Source organism: Struthio camelus, chromosome 5 (assembly GCF_040807025.1).
Source record: "Struthio camelus isolate bStrCam1 chromosome 5, bStrCam1.hap1, whole genome shotgun sequence".
Lineage (NCBI taxonomy): Eukaryota > Metazoa > Chordata > Aves > Struthioniformes > Struthionidae > Struthio > Struthio camelus.
In genome coordinates, this window is record NC_090946.1 from 54,078,823 (window position 1) to 54,098,444 (window position 19,622).

Consider the following 19,622-nt stretch of genomic DNA (forward strand, 5'->3'; position numbering starts at 1 on the left):
TAAATGATAAACCATAGGGGGGACAAAATAATCCCTACTGTAACACCATTGACTGTAATGGATGAATTGGCTCAGCATGGTTTGTGCCACTATCATAATGCTGAAGAGTGTATACTTCAGTTACATTGGCAGCAATGATAACCCTATGAAATGCATATACTGAGGAGTCTTGATGAGATTTGGGAGCAAGTGACATATATACATGTAGGCTTATATAATTTTTAGGTTTATATCTTGCAAATAAAAGAAGAAAATGCTTGACACACATGCTTCCCGAAAATTATGCAACTAATGGTGAAATACTGCTTTTTACTTCCTTTGGTTAAGGTTCCTTTAAAAAATAACAGAAGCTATATTTCTGTTGGAGTTGTTTGTTTATGTTAGTGTGTAGCATTAGGATATTCAAGACATGGTTCAGAAACACGAGCAGTACCTGACTGAAAATGCTATCACTCTAAACAGACCAAGAGATAGTGAGTTAATGAGGAGGATGCTGTGGAGAAGTGTTGAAGGTAATAATGATCTGTTGTCTGCCTACCTTTAACAAATGTTAGAAAACAGGAGTGCTTCTCTGCCTGTTTGGTTAATTGTTTGGCTGATTTGCTTTAGGCATTGAGATAGAAATGGGACTTGAGGAAGAAACAAGGTTTGAGTAGAGTGTCAGACTGAGGCAAAAGGGGCATGTCTCTGAGGCAACATGGAAGCAAAATGTTACTGAAAAGCAGTTAGAGTAGCAAGGTTGGTGTGATGAACATGGAAGTAGTCAACTGGTAAAGCAAAAAGAATGGATAATTGGGGAGAATTTGTTAAGTCCTTGAAAGTTTGATCTGGCTGGGAGGAGTATAAAAGGCTGATGAAGCCATGAGTGATTGTACAAGGATATAGAGAAAAGCAAAGATTACTTTTCTTTATACATGTCCGTGGGAGAGGGAATTATCTACCAAAGAGGCCACACTGGAGGAAGTTACTGGAAACAACCAGAGGAGATCAGCCTAGAGCTTACACTGTATGACCAGAAAAAAAAAAGTCAAATCTTAATGATGGTAAGAAGGAAGATTCTTCTCATCAGGCTAGTAAGAGGGAGATGTAAGTGTCACAGCCGATGTAGATTATCAGACTAAGAGGGATAATGGTAATATTGACAGTACATCAGGAAAAGAGGAGATTTTGGGGAGGAAGGAACAAGAGTTCTCTTTTGACTGTGCTTAGTTTATGGGCATGAGAAAGGAGATATTTAACAGGGAGAAGAGTGGGGTTAGATGCATAGGAGTCTACTTGAGCCATCAGTTCACAGATGGGAACTGCAGGTATCTGAATATATATAATCATCTAAAAAGAAGAAAGTGAAACGGATAAGGAAAAAGGCTTGTTGGAAGGTCCTGTGAAGAGCAGGAGATGACAACAGAAGTATTAGCAAAAGATTCAGAAGAGGTCGAAGACAAATCTAGAGCAAAGAAATCCAAGGCAGTAATTTGTTGAGAAGATGAGCAAGTAGTGGCAAAAATAAAACAGAAAGTGGTAAAATAAAGGTTATGGGAAAATGTTGGAGAAATTTCAGTGGAATGAAAGGAAGAAACAGAACTAGAGAGGATCCAGAAAGAAACTGAAGAGAAACTAGTGCTTAAACAATATATTCATATTTAAATGAGAAGAAAGTGAAGAAATAAAAGACGACAAATGCCATCCCACTAGTGGCCGAGAGACGACATTCTTGAGTTCTGGTGGTAATTAATCTGGAAGCAAGAAATGGGAACAGCAGTAAGGGAAGTCTGCAGTGAAATAGACTGGCAAGTGAATGGTTTAAAAGATGAATGTGAGACTGAGGAATAGAAAAGATTGTTAGATGAAGAAAATATAGTAAAGCTTTTTAACCCTCTTGAGAAATGTTTGTTATGTTTTTGTAATAGTTCCATCTTTTGACTATTTTTATTCATATTGCTAATATATTATATCAATAGTAAACTGTTGGTTATTGCTATGGAACATAAAAGGTTTATTGAGGTGACCTGCAGTAGAAAAAACAGTTGAATTTTGGAGCTGCAAGAACAGGCATATGCAGTATATGCAACAGCCTGTACCAAAAAGTATTTCTCAGAATCCCGAATTTTGATGGTTAGAGGCTGAGTCTCTGCTGGGTCTATAACTGCCCAAGAGAGATTGGATTGGGTTTCTACTATATTTTTCCTTTAGAGGAGGTACCATAGAGAAGCTGAACTGACTTTTTTGTCTGCAAAACATCAGTCATTGCTGTAATAAGTATAGCTGTTTTAGGCCTGGAGGAGAAACAGTTGCAATTGTGAGATAGCCCAGAAAGTGCCAGAGGTCCAAGTTACTGCGGTGAAAGCATATTCTCACCTTTTCCAAGTGAGCAACTGCTGTACTGAAGCAGTTTGCTGTTTGTAGCTGCAGTTGCTCTAAATAAACTGTTATGTGCTAATTAGAGCTTGGCGCTGCTCTTGCAGCAGGAGTGAAGTGAGCCTTGTGTTTCAGCTTGGGATTGCAGTCGATGGGGAGTTGAGGCAGAGTGAGGGTACGAGTGCTGTGCATTGCTTGATGTCAGAAGGCTGTGGAACTTCACAAGCTGCCTGCTGCTTTATTCCCACTTTGCCTGAGGGAGTCTGGAGTTATTTGCTGGACCGAGTTGTCTTTCAGAGGGCAGGGGGTGTACCATTCTCTCTGCTGAGAAATGGCAGCCATTAACAGCTATGATGATGCTCATTTAATTTTCATTGTGAGCTGTTTCATTTCAGAACCTCTCATTTTAGGCTTGTTTTATAATAATATAATTCTCTGAAGTATGTCAGTATCTACAGTTTCTCAAGTTGGTAAAACTATTTGTATTCTCAGCATCCGAAAGATGCCCCAGCCACTGCAGAATTCAGGTTTCTTTGTCTTCCCTGGCCTGAGTTGGCATGTTGTAGCCTTCCTTTTCACTCAGTTCCTGTGTAGTCATTTCTTGGGTAGGTACCAGGATTGCTTCTTCTGCTTCCCTATCTCTCTGCATTTGATGGTGTGCCAGTCTTGGCACATAAACAGTATCCCTTGGTAACAAGTCTTTATGTGTGGTTGCCCACAAAATACTGTAACTTATGAAAACAAATGAGATGTTTTTATGCCATGATGGCATCTGACTCAATCATGGCATCTGACTTGCAGACAGTAAATAAGATAGCCCAAATGATTAAATTGCCTTACAGAAGTACGAGAGTCACTTGCACCATCTACTCTCTTCTTAGTTTGTGCACTGGGACCTTCCTTTGTCCTGTTGCTCTCCCTTGTTACATTCAGTCATTTATTTGGAACACTTACAGCATTGCAAAGTTATGCTAGAACTGACCACAGAAAGCGTTTACATTTCCTTCAGATTGTTCTCCTTGCTTGATGTTTTTCAACAGTATTTAATTGTTTTCAACCTTTGCGATAGCAGGCACCATAAATTTACAAATAACAAGAGATCAACATGTAGTACAAACACCTGAAGTCTGGCAGAAGATGCCCTTCTCATGAACCAGAAGTTATGTCTAGAAGCTAAAATTCTCAGGAACCACCCCAAAAGGGTGAAATGTGATTAGATGCAGTAGGTCAATCTAGCTATAAAGAACGAGATAGTCCCACAATGATAAAAACAAAGATTAAGTTCAAAAAACTGTAGGACACTTGCCTGTTACTGGAGGTTTTTTAATGTCTTCTAAAGAGGTTTTTATCTCCCCGTCTGTTTTTTTTGGTAAATCCTTTGCCTCTAATTCATGATTCCATAGCTGGCTGATATAATGTTATCTGTCATCTAAATTTTAGTTTCAGAATCACACAGATGCCCTACAGTTTGCCTAACAGGACCCTGCTGGCAGTCATCTTGAAAGAAAGAGGAGTCTATCTGGCAATAGCAACAGCAATAGCAGCAGTCTTCAGTGAACTAAACCCAAAGCTGCAATCTAAAATTCCTGCTCAATAGCTGGAGAAGCTTTAACTCATGAGGAACTTTCCTTCAGAGGATCTAGAGTACTTTGAATAGTTAAAAGAGGATTTGGGACAGACTCAGTCATGGCTGTGTCCACAAGTTTACTATAGCTAATTCAAAGTGGGATTATGTAATTTGTTTTATGCAGGTTTTTTTTTATCTTATGCTCAGGCAGTGATATACCCAACCTAATTTATGCCCTTAGCCTCAGTGGACTATTCCAGCAGCCACAGATGTTGACAGTTTGGGGATGCGTTGTCCATATTAGATATGTCTGCACATAGGAGCCGCAATGCACTGAGTATGGGAATTCACTTTTCGGTGTGGGAGAATCCTCTGCTAACCAATGCTGTTGTCACTAAGACTGTTTTATCAATATTGGCGTACGTAAAGCTATTGGATTGCTGTCAGTGACAGGGAGCCAAAACAGTGTTTTCTAATGGATTTTATTTCTTAAGTAGCAATTCCATATTCCTACCTTACTGCTGCCTGGGGAAACTGCTTGTTCTCCAGACTGCATTGAATGAGAAAGGTGATCTGTTTTATGGAGCAGACAATCTCTTTTCTTGTTTAACAGAGAGAGCTAATTATTGAAAGCACAGTATTAATCATGCTTTTAAAATGGATATTTTGAGCTAAGATAATTTGAGTTAAGGTGCTGTAATTCTCACATGGTCCTGAAAATGTCTGAAATATTCATGCCTTTGATCATTTAAGTTCACTCGTATGCTTCATGCAAATTTTTTTCTCATTTTTCTTTCTCCTGAGTCATCCTATGTGTACACTACACTGTATGTCCAGCAAAAACCCCATGCGTATTGGCTTGAAAGTATGCTGTACATCCAGCCACATAATTGAAAATAATAAGGCCACAATAAATGGGATGGCCTTGGGGTATAACACCCAAGGGATTCAATTGGTGTCGCTTTGCATCAATGTCCATGCATCATGGTAATTGAGGTAACATAACCAATTACCACATTTTAATTAGAGTTGTAAGGACTTGGGAAAAACTGCAATGGTGAGACAGCTCACTTAAAAAAAAAAATAAAAAAAAAATAAAGAAAAAGCACCTCTCTCTTTACCACAGGCTTGTTTTTTGGGTGCTTGTTTCTTAGAAGGGAAAGAGCCTACTGAAAGCTCTGTTTAGGATTTTTCCCAGCTTCCTCTTGGTTTCTTTCTTTATAATGCACTTTGAAAAACAGGTTGTTTAAAAATACTGTATTGCTTCTGCTCTGGTATCTTTATCCCTTTTCTCTATTCGTCTGTTTCTGTGATGCCTTCTGGAAAAGCAAACTGTTTTTAATAATGCTGGTCATGGTGCTAACTGAAATCTCCTCACTTCTCTGTATTTAATTCGCTAGTGCAATATTTTTTCAAGCCATGGACTGATACTTGATCTAAGCTTAAAAAAAAAAAGTAAAAACAAAAAACCCCATCTACAGGGGTAACAAATGTATTTATTATTGTTCAATTATTTTGTTAGGAAGCTCCACTAAACAATAACTTAGTTTGTGAACGATTCTAATTTTATCACAAACCATTATTTTGTAAGATTGGATCTAGCTAAAAATCTTGCCTAAGAATTTAGAAGTTCAGCAAAAGTGCCCTATACAACAAAGCGCTGAGAAAAGATTAACTTAATTGGCTGAGGAGGGCACATTGAATGTTGTAAAGTGCCGAACACCTCTTACATGAGCTAGCCCTCACAAAGTAATTATTTAAAGACTTATGTTTAATCCCTTACAAATTGTTTTTTCATTATCTATCACAAGCCATTTTTGTTTTGATGTTGGGCCTCTTTGTAGTAAAGTGTACGGCAGTACAATCTTGATTGCTTGTATTTGTTTCTGTCACAGTCATCTTATTCTAATCATTGTATTTCAGCACTGAAGACTGCTGGCTTTGGTGCTGGCTTAAAATACATTTCTCTCTAAGTGGGTGGATATATGGCTGTAGAGCCTGTGATTCATAACACTGTCTCTAAGCTCTATGTGCTCTTGAAAGAGACCTGGCCAAGAAACATGTCCTCTTCCCAGACAGAAGATGCAAGGCTCAGCACCAGATAGGACCATCCTAATGGGTGCCATGTCTTTTTCAGCTGCCAAGTGGTCTTGCATGCCTGATTTCAGACCTGGAAAAATTATCTGTTGTATCTAAAACAGGGCTACTTAAATTACGAACTCAGGCTTAAATTTTTCTTGGACTTCAATTGTAGATAGGTGATATTTCCTGTATTCTTGCAATAAATCCTTTATTTCTCGTCATTTTCTCAGGGAACAGCCAGTTATGATGCAGCCATCATGGCAGTATGCAGTATCTGGATGATCTGGCAAAACGCAAGGTAGTGCAACTCTTCTTGAGCAGATCTTGGTAAAAATTTGCAGACCCCCAGGAGCTTAGGGGATCTTAGATTCGTAAGAAAACATCCTGAGTGGTCATCTGCACCAGTAGTGTTTTAGAGTGAATAGAAAGAAAGTTTAATAAATGTAAGTCATTCCGTAGCAGTCTCTTTTCCATCCCCAGAGCATACAAAACTTTCAGTCACAGCTAACAAGCAATTTAGGGCATCAATCCCGAGGTGCAGTACTCTGTGCCATGTTGCCAATCTCTTAAACTATTTAGCTGCCTCACTTCTCTCTTGCAGATGTCGTGTTTTGCCATGGCTTTGTAAAACCCCAGGAAGCCTGGGGTATACTCAGACTCATAACTTCAGTCAAACCCGGACAAATTCCATTCACCTGAGAGAACAAACTGGCATCTGAGCTCGCTGCCACCAAGTCAGGCTTTTAGCTGTCGCTGTAATTTTAATTGTTTTATGGGATTCATTTTAGTTGTAAATTGGATAGGCAAGAAGGGGCTAATGATTAGTTCAGAGTCCAGAGACTAAGGCAGCACGATTTCATAATCTCTGTTGAGCCATAGCAGACCTGAACTCTCCCTTTGGAGAGGATGCAAATTAATGGTCCATACTCCTAAGCTTTCTGTAGAGTCCCAGGTGAAGACAACTTGGGAACAGGCTGAACAGTTAAGCTTGAGAGCAAATGTTGTACTTGGCACTTTTTACCTCATTGCTTGTATGTGTGTGCATCTGCAGATGTCTTTGTAGATCCGTAGAAGGTACTCTCTTAGTCTAGGAGCTGCTTTTGTAGAAGATTGTATTTTTTCTCTTCCTTTGTTTTTTCTCCTCCATTGTTCTTTTCTGTTAATGAAAAGCACTGAAAAGAAAGTCTTTGTGTTTAGCACAGATTCCACGTGGACCGTCTTTCTGTGCAGCTTGTTCTTGTTCCATAAGGCAAACTACCAAGAGCTGAAAGAGCAGTTCAGCATTTTTGCTTTTTCAGTCCTTTTTTCTATATTGAAATTTCCAAATGTGGCAATATCCTGCTGATGAGGATGGCATTGATTATGAATGAATTTATGGATTCCAGTATACTGAAACCTACAAGAACATTTTGCACAGCTTATTCAACCATCGAACTATAGTAACAGGTTTCAATCACTATCCACCTCAACTGGGCTCAAAGTAACTGCCCTTGAGATGCTTGTTCCTCTTCTGTGACTCCTTGTTAATTCCTCAAACACATTGAGGTTTTTTGCCTTCTCCATGGTAATCTGCAAAGTTTGTAGCATGAGAGGTGACTGCTACTTTTTTGAGGCATGCGTACAGGAAGATAAATGGAATTACATTAAAATTTAAGAGTTATTTTAATGAGAAAATCATTTGCTACAATATTTAGTTACCCCCAAATCCCCTTGTTTCTGTGCAGTGCTTGGAAGTTACTTGTCTTTTTAGAAGACAGGTTTTGTTGTGAGACTGGGAATGCCTCATAATGGCTGATCATGATTTTAAAGAAAATCGGCTACAAATGTGAAATGAATAAAGCATATATTTCCCAGTATTATTTTTAAACTACACATGGCTGCTTGATCTCGTACTACTACATACAGCTCATACTACAGTGAAAAACTGACTTTAGGAATTCAAGGCAGAAAATATGATCACAGTGTTACAGGATTAGGTTCGTGATGTTTTGTTATAATTGACTCAAATCATAGTAGGTCTGAATTGCGTATAAAAGCATGCATCTGTATTCATGGTTTTTAGTAGTACTATGTGAGCAATCTGCTTCAGTGAGTGACAGGACTTGTGTTTAAACCGTAGATACTTTGAATTTTTCTCTCAATTATTCTCTATTATATTAGAGGAAGAATTCCTTAAACTTGCTGGTGTAATACCACAAAGTTTGAGCTGTATTTATATAATATATATTAAAATATATATTTTTTAAAAGGATTACTTCTTTGGATTTCTTTTGTATTTCTTTTCTGGTTAATGCAGTCTTAATTTGTTTAATATATAGATCCAGAGAGAGGGAAAATTAACGTATTTTAAAGTTGCTTAAATACTTCAAACTGAAATATCTCAGGAACTTTCAAGGCCAGGCAGTGGTGCTACTTTAGTCAGTGAAAAGCTGGGAATCTTTTCTTCTCAGGGTATATAAAGCTTCTGTGTTCATCCATGCAGAGTGGGAAGATACTGTACTGTTTTTCAGCTAACTATTGGCTGCTCTGTGTTTCAGACTAGTGCCATTTTGGGGTTGGGTAATGGAATTTCATAGCTGGTAGAAAGTTGGAAATACTTCTCTACCAATCTGATTTTTTTTAAGTGGTTGGTGTTTACAGACCCTTGAAGATTTAGGATGTTAGTAAGGCCATCAAAAGTGCCAGTTTATCATGTGGATCTGTGATTTGGCATATGATCATGAAAACACTGTAGCATATCTCTCATGAGATATGCATTTGACCCTCACTGGTGCTGTATCTAACATTCTTAATTTCTGAGTTTTCAGATTACTACTATATTAGTGAATTGACTTGTCACAGTATTTTTTAAAGAAATTTTCATCAAATAACTACAAATATTCAGGTCTTAGGACAGCAGTATTCAATCCTATAAAATTTATAACTTTATGAGGGGAAAAGTCGACATCACAGTAGCAGATTTAGGTCTCTATAGTGCATGCTGGCATAGATTTCACCAACCAGTTGTCAATCTACTCTTTTTTTTTTTCTGAGCAACAAATTAAATAATGGCGGAGGCAGTGTGGGTGAAGCTCTTTCCACAGCTTTCATAACAATACATTCCCTGCTCCAGGAACCTGTGCATTAGAACTGTAAGAGGCGTAAAATTTTCCAGTGAGTACCCAAGAGTGATGAGTTTTAGTAGCAAAGTATGTACAATTCAGAAATTGGATATCTGATGTTTCCAATGCATGCAGATATTGAAGGAACTGTCCGTCACTCTTTAAATGTCCAAAATAACTCATTCGAAACAGGAAAGAGAAAATATGACTAAGTTCTTATTTTCAAAGACAGAGGACATATTTCAAAAGAACTCAGTTCCCATTTAGGTGTTTAACTATAGGGCCGGATATTCAAAAGTGCTCAGCAACTCTCATTGCAGTGCATTGTGTTCAGATTACAGGATGAAGTTGATATTTTGTTCAGATACCTAGCATCCACTAATCATAAGATCATGCCTCAGGCCAGCATTGTTTAAAAAATTAGAGTTAAAAGAGAAAGTCACAAAATAGTGATTATTGAATGCATTTAATGACTTGTTGCACTGCAGCTATAATGGCCCTCTGTTCTGAAAGGAGCAGTCTGTGAGTATGATTAAAGCTAATTTTCTGATAATATTGTTTCAAGAGTCCTAAAGCAAAACAATTTTTAGAAAGAAGGTAAGAAGTATTATTTTCTAACAGGTTGTACAGCAGTTATTTTCACCCTACAAGGGCCTTCAGTTTTGGATGGTAGGGCCCCAGTCCTCCGACCATTATGGAAATGTTTTGCAGGATCTTCAGTAAGTATATGCATAATCAGAGTTTCACTGTTCAATATTTTAGGAAGTTCTAGGAGCTGCATTGGCTGTAAGCAGAGAAGGATACAACAAAATTTTTTTTAAATGCATGAAAAAGAGTAGGGTGCAATTATTCACCCTCTCTCTTAACACAAGAAATAGAAGGTACTCAATGAAATTATCAGGCAGGAGATTTAAAACAGTCCAAAGGGAATTCTGTTTTCATGCAATGCATTAATAAACTGCGGAACTTGTTCCTACAAGTTGTTTCGGAGAGCACAACATTCGTAACAAGTACAAACGGGTTCACTACGTGGTTAGACAAGTTAATGGAGGAGAGGTCGATTAAAGCTCACTAAATGCTGACTCTGAAAGGCTGGCTTCTGAAGTCTGGGGTGGCAGGTTCTAAACCACTTTATAGGTGTTTGATTTTTTTTTACTTTTCTGAAAGCATTCTCCACTGGCCACTACAGGAGATGGGACGCTCAGCTGACTGAACTGTTGAGCTGATCCAAAATGGCAGATGCTTTTTGCAAGCACACGAGCTCACAGGTTTGTAGGCCTACCTGTGCAAAATTTTTATGTATGGCAAAGCAATTTTAAGGACTGCCTAGAGGGTTTTCATTGATTTTTTTTTGCCCACCATTTCCAAAAACTGGAATGTGGCCATTTAGGTATGCTGTTTTCACTAGAGGAAAACTTTGAAAAGTGTACTCACTTAAGTTTTTAAAGATATTTCTCGTACATTTTTCTGTAAAATGCACAGAAAATTTAATACATGCATCTATTTAATATTTAACTTTTATATATCAGAGACAATATAATATACATTAAATAATAACATGTAAATCGTTAGCAATGATGATCTGAATTTTATTTCTCTTTCCATGTAAGACATTTGTGTCATCCCTGTAGCTCTAATCCATATTCAGGTCTTCGTATTCGGTGTGCAGTAATATGTAAATTACCTAGCCAGCTGCATTAAGCAGTGTTTGTTTATTCTATTTCTTTTGGCATAGCATATAACTGAATTTCTGCCAAAAATGTGACTGCTTCAGGGAACACTGTTCGAGGAGAAGGAAGTTCTGAAAGGAAACGCACATCCTAAGTCTTTACTCTGTGAAACAGTAAAATCAAAACAAACTTTCTGTTCATGAAAATATCTGTATTAATGTAAAATAATGTGCTTGTAAAATACAGAGGGCAAACTGAATCTTTTTAGAGTGCTCTGTTTACACTGGCTTTGTAAACAAGGATACAATACGAAGAGGCTGGTGATTTTTTATGTGTGGGAAGGGTGACTAAAACTGGCGAAACGTGAAAATGGAAAGTTTAAGAGAAATTATTTTAAAATGGCATATTAATCTCCCCTAACACATAACATTTAAATGCATTTAAATTTAGAAAGCAGTGAAGTTTAAGTGTTAAAAAAATTACATTAATGATGCATAGAGCTATCTACTTACGCTGGCAGTCTTTTCAGTCTTCCAGTCTGACACTTCCTTTTTTTTCCCAGCCAGCTAATTTCCCCTCTTTTGTGAGGAGTAACTGTTTTCACACTACTGCTTACCCAGCAAGCCTCCTCATTGTTTCATGGTTAATTATCTTCTTGAGCTTCACCTTCTCGAGTGAAGGGAGAAAGACTGGGCCTCCCCACAGCACTAATGAAAGCTAGATTTTAGAGATGCACTGTGTGAATAAATGCAGTGTCCCATCTAGCAACATAATAAATGAGTTCCTAAACTTGATGGAGTCACAGCTCATCTGGTGGGTTTACTCAACAGTGCAGGAAGATTCTTTATTTTAAAAATGCCTTTTTATTTTTAAAAGGGGGTTTAATATCACTTCGGTCTGGAACCAAGTACCATACACTGTTCCAGAACATCTAAACATTGCTCAAAAGTGCGTAGCAAATATTCAGTTTCAGTACAAAGCTGAGTTGCTCCACAGTCAGATAAAAGCCTTCGAGCTCTATACCTCAGACTGGCATACTAACAGCATCAGTATTAACAGTCATAGTAATAGACCTCTGTCCCTCACGTATTACACCACTTTTGTAATCACTGAGTGCTCGCTGGACTTTTTTTTTTGTGACTCAGCAGCACTGAAAATAACAGTTGTGGATAGGCTTAAATTTTCAGTTTGTGTTCCAGTCAAAGCCCAAGTTTAAATTTTGCAAAGTTTAAAACAAGCCCTCATGTAATACAGGAAATTTGCACAATGCCAAAAGGTAATGTTGAAGTACTTCCCGTTGTAGCTCTGCATTTGGCCAATCTAAAATAGGCAAATAGAAGCTTCTCACTATAACAAACACAGTTGTCCATTGCTTTGTCTTCTTTTAAGTGGATTTGTACAAAGCAGGCTCATACTAAATCATTTCTCAATTTGGTCCAGACTAAAAAGTATACGTGAAACCACTACTTCACACCCTGTGCAAAGCTGACATTAATCTAAATTAAATTAAAAATTCCGATCCTTTTTTTCCAGTCAGTTCCAGGCTGTGTTGGTATCTGTGATGTACAGGAACAACTATGAACAGCAGGTGCTTTATAAGTGACAGAGGGAAGAATAAAATTCTGGAAGTTCAAGGTTAAGATGATTTTATTGTAAAAGCCCTGCCTAGGGACCTCTTATACCTGGAGATAAGGCTGATGTTTCTGTTTTGCAACAGTTGAAAAGCAACCCTTCCTAGATATAGGCTATGTAATGGCAAGGAGCAGTAGTATTATTGTAGCCTCAAGGTGCCTACCATTGTCATTTTGATTCATTGCCAGGAGAACTCTCTGCCAGTATTGACAGCGGTGGTGTTTAACGTAATGCTTGGAAATCTATAGGTAGGCAGACTTTGAAAATACTTACAATGCACAGCATTCCTCTAGCCTCTGACGTCGCAGTACTTGGTCGTTGATTCCGCTCTACCTCATTCCTCAATATCCCAAATTTACAGATGGTGAATCAGGGACATCAGGAAGTACCTGGACTGAGATTACAAAGAAATTCTGTCGAAAATTCAAAGAGGAAAAAAATACTCACTTTTCTCTGATGATCAGTTAGGCTAAATTTCGTAGGCTCCAGGCTGCTTCATGAGGAGGAGAGACTGATGATAGAGCCAGATAGTCTTGATGCAGTCCTGTTATTCATAAATAATATATAGATTCTCCCTCTCCTGTATACAGGAAGAATTTTTGTTTAGAAAATCAAACCTCTCTCCTCCAGCACTGTGTGAGGAAACTTTTTCTCCAGGTTTCTCTAAGGTCAAGCTCCCCAAGGATGTCCTATCCTTTTGCACCTTATGTTTATCTGTTTCTGTGGCGATTCTCACTCTGGAGTGTTTCTCACAAATGTATATGTCTGCTGAAAGAATACTTTTTAAAGCCCTGTGATTCCAGGTGTCCCGATGTGCCTGTTGTAGGTTGGAGATGGCTGTTATATCTACTGAGTCTAATCACAGTGTCCCCTGAGCTGCTCTGGTTTAACTAAGAGTACACCATTAAAGGTGTACTAATTCCAACGTAAATGATACTGAATTGAAAATATTATTGAATTAGTACAAAGACCTCTATAAAATCACTCTGGTTTTACTAAAGTGATTTTAAAATACACTTTAAGGTCTGCCCATTGACTGACAAAGCATTAGTGATTTTATTATGCTGCTGTTAATTTTGCCGCTATGACTTTACTCGTGAGCATTTGATTCTAGAATATATCTGATTTGCTGTCAGTATGGGTGTAGCAGTATAAAATTGGGTTGAAGTTCTGCAGTGTAGACAAGCAATAGTTAAATCCATTTAAGCATGGTCAGTTCCACAGATTTCCTGATCTTGGTTTCTTTATCTTAACCATAAAGACTGATCATCGATTGATTTGTGATTTGGCCCACATTCTGAGACTTGACATGGGTGAACTCCCACCACCAGCTTGCCTGAGAGTGCATCTGAGGTGAAGTGCCAGGATTTGCTCTTTAGTGAACTAGGTGTGCATGGCAGTATTTTGTTTTTGGATAAAGCTAGGAATGTTTTTTCTAAGAGTTTCATAAAGGACTTGTGTTGGATTCTTGCACAAATAAAATCATATATTCCTCAGAAGTGAAGGTGAAACCAGAATGATATTCAAGGGCGAAAAACTCTGTCATGTAACCTCTTGACAGATGAAAATAAAACTACAAAGCAGCAAAAACAACAGTCAGTAAAATATGCCATGTAGCAAGGTTTTCTCATCATAAGAAAGCAAAAAAACCCACATATACAACTCAGAATATAGGTCTGGGATTGTAAACCTATTCAGATGACAATATGATTCAACATAAAAATGTTGTAGATGATTTTTTGCTCTCTAGTAACATTTAAAGGGCTCCTTCAGCAGATGAGGAGCTTACATGTCAGAAACCTGTGTGAGGATACAGTGGCCGAACCGGAGCTCATTGCTTCCGCGGAGCCTAGAAGACAGACAAGGGGTAGTGTGTTAGCAGTGGTGCTCCAGGCACAGCGCAGAGATGAAACATGTTTAGTTCCCACTTTTGCTTTGGTCTGTGGTAGGAATCAGTTCCCACTGGCCTTTTTCTGACACAGCTCACTTTCTGTTTCAGCCTGACTCGTGTGTGCAGACTGGGGTGTGGAGGGGTAGGGGGCTGGTGTCAGGCCTTTGTCTCTTTCTTTTGGCCATCTGGTACCATGGGCAGCTTATCTGGAAAGTTGGAGGACCTCGCTATAGGACTCATATGCAGGCATTACTAAATGTGGTTAAGCAACATTTAAAGAGGAGCAGAATGGCTTGTTTCTCTGACTTTTAAATGCTTCTGCTGCTGGAAGGGGGAGTTTTTTCAGATGGGCATCCTGTTAAAATGTCACTGCAGTTATTACATCTGCTGCTTAGAAGGTGTGCCCACAAAACAATTACCATGATAAAGAAAATTATCATTTTTAAAACCTGGATCTGACAATGCTATCCTCTAGACTCTTGTTTCTGAGTGTTAAAAGAAACTCCAAAAATTGTCCTAAAGAGAGGAAACGGAGCAACAGCTGAATCTCAGTTATTCCCATATGATCCAGCTGAGACCCTTGTAGATGACATTTGTGATTGCGGAGAGTGCAGGTGAAGTCAAGAGTCCCCTATGGGACAAGAATCTGCATGTACCACCTTGCATGTAGGACCCTGGCTATACCTATAAGCATCCATAGTGCTTAGCAGAAAAATGTAAGGAAATTCTACATGTGCAGGACTGAGCATATTATTTCATTGAGAGACAAAATAATGTTTGTAAAATTAAGCTGGAGAAAATATGAACCACAGTTTTGGATTTTTACTTTCTTAAAATATGAACACATACCTTCTTGTTTTAACTGTAATCATAACAAATAGGTTTGTTAAGGATTGGTTTCTCTAGTGAGCTATGATAAAGCTTTCATATATTTTGAGACCATATTGTAATGTGTAGGTCATTTCAGTGTCATGCACTTGCAATATTATGCATATGCTTATTCATATTAAAATATTCATGTTGGGAAATTAGGCCAGTTCTCTTCCTGGCTATAATATGGGGAACCCCATTTAGAAAGTGAGCATAAGAGAAATAGAGGTGAAATGGGTACTGTACACATGACTATTTCCCTCGGCAGAAGTACTTGGCAGGCTCGCATTTTTCAAAAGACAAAATCATGTTTGTCTTCCTTGAATGTGCACACATTCCTGGAGATGGGGGATGGTTTTCTTTCTTTCTTTTTCTTTTTTTCCCTGGCCCCTAAGTGCAGTTGAGTTTGGATAATTTGTCCACAGCAACTGAAGGATATGTTGGAGGGGGCGCGAGGAACAGAGTTTGTATTTATTATTGTAAAAGCTCTTTTTTTTCATGTTAATTCCTTTAAAAAAATATAATGGTACGTAGGGGTTACATTGCAGGCCTGTTTCACCAACACAAAGTATCTGTACTGGAGTAACACATGCAAATGAGACCAAAACAGAGAATCATTGTTTAATAAAATTTGCTGGAGAAAAAGCAAAACTATCTGTGTTTTGGTAAAGGAAACAAACAGAAAGAAATGCATTTTTAAAAGTCTTTTTCTTAAAGAGCACTAGGGTTGAGGAAACTTCGTTATGTGGCTTTATAATCTTGCTTCCTCCCAGTAACATTTTTGGTAGATAAGTGGTTCAGAGCATTAAATGCCGATCCTACAGGCATTTAAACACACCCTTAAGTTTGCTCACGTGAGTTATTCCACTGAAATGGGACTAGTCTCCTGAGTAAAGTCGTTCAGAGTTCAGGGTTCAAATTGGGAATAGCCAAACTCCTTAAAGCAGCACATGCAAATAGCAGTAGAAGTATTTCAACCTTTCACCCTTGCAAATGTATAGTTTAATTGATTCTCATTTTAACTGTATTGAAACCTTTTCATGAGACAGTAAAAGCCTTCTAAGTATTGTTTGTCTAGCAGTAATATTATAAAAATAGGAATGTGCATAATAGTTGCACTTTTATTGTTATTGTATCATTATTTTTTATTTGCTTGATCACAACTATTTACCTTTTTTTACTGTGTACCACCTGGCGATTGAGATCTACTCTAGAAGTGGTTCTATTTAGTGACTTTATAATGATAAAGTTTACTGTATGAAGCTCTGAGCTATTTTAAAGATATTCATTGTTAAAAATATTTTACATATATATGTCACACACACATACATGCATGCACACACACATATACAAAACAAGTTTCTAACTTCCAGGAAACTTAAGTACTCATGTAATCAGTTACACTCACTGATCTCCAAGTAAAGCTTGTTTTGATCTGGTGGAATTTGGTCTCCATGTTCTGTCATGGTCTTCAACAAGACCAGGGCTTAGTAGTGACTCTAAGAGCTCGCATCACTGATACCTGAGGCTCTGTGACACACTCAAAGTTTTTATTTAATTGCAGTCTGTCTTAAACATAGAGATCAGCCTATCTGTCTGTAACAGACTCCTTTTTGGTGGCTACTGTGGCTCAAGAAGTATTGCCTTGAGCCATCCTAAGTAAAACATGCTTTGGAGTATGTAAGTGCAAACTCTCTAGGAAATCCACATTCATCCTTAGCTGACATGGGATAAACAGCAGGGTACAGCACTCAAGTTAGTAAAGTTTTCCCAGTGTACCCCAATAGAAGATCTGTCTCTGTTTTGTGTAAAGGATGCATCATGCAGTATGTAACTGGAAAAAAAATGCTGCTGTTTCTTCTCCTCTCTGTCTTGATTCTCATTCCAAGGAACTGTGACGTGAGCAATCAGAATGTAGCTAGCTGCCAGGTACAGGGTTGTATCTCTCATCCGCTGCATAACACCCAATAAAGACTCAGTTTGGGGAATTTTAAATGTCCTATTGAGAAGACCTAATCTATTAAGATCACAATAGTTCAAATACTATGGAATCCTACCTGAGGACTGATCAGCCTGATAAGGAGAGGTCTGACATTATAAGAGTAATCCTCAGAGGTTCCTCATTCTCACCTTGCTACTGCTGTCCATGCAAACATGGGCTGGAGCGACACCATCTTGTGTCCTTCATGCCAGAGCTTACCTGTTGCTGCTCTCTCCAACAGCTACCACAATGTCTAAACTCTCTTTCTTGAGTAGCTTGCTAAATTTTGCAAAAAGCAAGGGAAACTAGACCACCACTAAAAATGCCAGATGGCTTCCAAAATGTTTGTGACTCAAGCTCTATGGTTTGTTTTAGACAAAATTAAAACTTGGTCTGCACTTGATGAGTTCTGGCAGTGTAGCTGATAACCACTAAGGTTTTAGTGGCATATTTCCTTAGGGGTCATGGTGCTTATAAGAAAAGCAGTAATTGGCCAGTACAGTTTCAATTGGTTTGCTGGACAGAGAAAAAGCTATGCTAGCAAAAGGGTCGTACCTACATACACAAAAGCCTTTGGCAGTATAGCTGTGACAATCGGAAAAAAAATCAAATATCTTACCATCATAGTTAAACTATAACTGTAAGCTGTAAAACTTCTAAGTATATACCAGGTCTCTGCATTTGAAGGATAAAAAATAGGCTTTGAAGTAAGGAGCACTCAGTGGAGATGAATGGGCTGAGGTCACAGCTCTACATGTTTTATTGTTTTAGTCCATCTGACTTGCAGAACAAACAAGGCAGCCAAGTGCTGATTTACAGGGGGAAGGTTATCTTCCTGACCAATAAGGAACAAATGTTTTGTTTTTGAGAAACAAAATCAGATTCTGTGGAACATAAAATCCTTGGAACCTGCTGCTGATTTCCTGCCTTCAGGAATTTCTTTTTGCAGCTGGCAGAAGCTTAAAACAATAAATTGTGCAGTTTTGGATGCTTTGCATAGCAATGTCTTCCTAATGCAAAGTGTGACAGAGTAGTAAAATATGCCACAGAGAACATGAGTACATTTAGCTGATTTTTTGTTTAATTTAACAGGCTTTCAAACAAAGTTAATTTAATTCTTGTCATTCTCTTGTACCAGTTTTACTCAGGGACTGATAAAATGATTGCTTCTCCTTAGATAAGGGTGGGAAACAGAGCCCAACTAAGTACCAACCAGAAACCTCTATGAAAACATAACTGGCAAATCCAAATATGGACTGCTAAACTCCACAAGATACAGCACTGCTCTGATAGCCTTTAGTTGTCTGGTAAATGGGTGTTTTCACAGGCATTTAAGATGTAAGCTACCACTTGCCAATGTCTCACAGAAGAAGAGAACTCTTTAGTGAATTTACTCCATAAAAGTTTTAGGGTAGGTCCACAAAGAGACACTTGCCTGCAACATTAGATATGAAAGATTCTCAAAATCCCAAAAGCCTCCTTACCTGCCAGGATGCAAAAATTCTTTGGCACCCAAATTTCTGCCTGTGATTATTTGCAATATCTTGATATAACTGCACTGCTCAGAGAGTTGCCTTACAGATAAGCCCACGGGACTCTGAGGACACAGATATATCTCACATGGCCACTGTCTCATTTTATCAGATCTATGAATCACTCTGCTGAATGGTGGATAGCTACTCTGCTCAGTTTGGAGAAAATCGTTCTTTATGTCAGTTGTGCATTTTAGCCATTGGTCTACTGGACATATTGGGGTGGGATGCCCTTGGTGTCTTCCACAGAAGCAATGCCACCCTGTATGCATAATTAAGTAGACACTGGGGCAGGGATTTGAACCTATCTATCCCTCATACCAGTCAAATATGAACACTGCACTGTAGAATAAAAATCTCCTCATCTCTCTACGACCCAATTAATATATAATTGTTTTCTGCAAAATAAACAGCATCAGCAGGCTTCTTTTCAGAACAGCTTGTAGCTAAGACTTCTCCTGAGAGATCAGGAACCTGGTTCATGTCTCTTGTGCCCAGGCTAAGAAAGTCTCCCACATCCAAAATGAGTGCGCTAACTGTTGAGCTGCTGGGCAGTATCTCCTGATTTCTCATGAAGGGGCTGAACAGGCTTAGTTTTTTAAAGAGGGAGTTCACAGCTGAGAGTCCCAGTGGGAGATATGTGCCTTCCTCTGCCCAGTTAACCTTGACTGAGTCTCTATGACTCTTAAGTTAGTAACTAAGTTACATATAATTGCACTTCATTTGACCATAGCCTCATTTTATCAGCTTACATTTCAATAACTTTGTAAGCTATTTGTGATTTAGAATGCTGTTTGGCATGTGATCAGTGCTGTATTTGAAAAACAAACCTTGCTTCAGGAAAGCTCTAGACATAGAGAGACATCATTATTGAAAGTTTTTTTGGAAAAAGTGTTTGCTTTTCTGGATATAGTTGTCATTGCTCTGTTAAGATTATTTAA

The 19,622-nt window shown here is 38.3% G+C and overlaps 1 protein-coding gene across 3 annotated transcripts in view; it reads left to right on the forward strand.

Moving 5' to 3' along the window:
- The window catches only part of AKAP6 (A-kinase anchoring protein 6), a 292,996-nt gene that overhangs the window by 261,016 nt on the left and 12,358 nt on the right, over window positions 1-19,622 (forward strand). The window lies entirely within an intron of this gene.